The following is a 551-nucleotide window of genomic DNA, read 5'->3' as shown; positions in this document are numbered from 1 at the left end:
GCAACAAGTGAAATGCCACAAAGAAGCAACAGTATATTAATTTTAGTATTTACATATATTTTAAGGCTGTTAAGACAATGTTCTAAACTCTTAAACCTACGTCGTTTTAACAACATACGTATATGTAGCTACTAAATTTTACGCACCAGCTTGCAGAACAGCAGCGGCTCGGTTCCGCTCTGACTTGGTTCCTTTTCGGCGGACCTACCCTGCCGGTTCTGGTCGGCTCTGTGACTCAGGGTGGTGGTGGTAACTGGCTCTGGAGAGAACGCTGGACCTACAGCTGCAAGTCACTGCTCGGAAGTCTTTGTTGGCCATCTACCAGCTCTTGGGTTCACCGATGGGTCCGGTTCTGCTCCGGTTCTGTGCGGCTCACTGAATTCACTGGACGCTGAAGTCACTGTGTCGGACCAAACCTTTTTCCGATTAGATCAAAACTTTCCCTCTATGTATTTCAGCAGAAGGCAACGGGGCTTCAGGGCGGGGCATTGTTGGCTTCTGGGAAATGTAGTTCTTATGAGCGGCAATACAGTATAAGCTTATTGAGAGTA

This window comes from Nematolebias whitei, chromosome 9 (assembly GCF_014905685.2).
Source record: "Nematolebias whitei isolate Nwh7 chromosome 9, NemWhi1, whole genome shotgun sequence".
Lineage (NCBI taxonomy): Eukaryota > Metazoa > Chordata > Actinopteri > Cyprinodontiformes > Rivulidae > Nematolebias > Nematolebias whitei.
The sequence above is the reverse complement of the archived record's forward strand: the minus strand, read 5'-3'. Positions refer to the sequence as shown.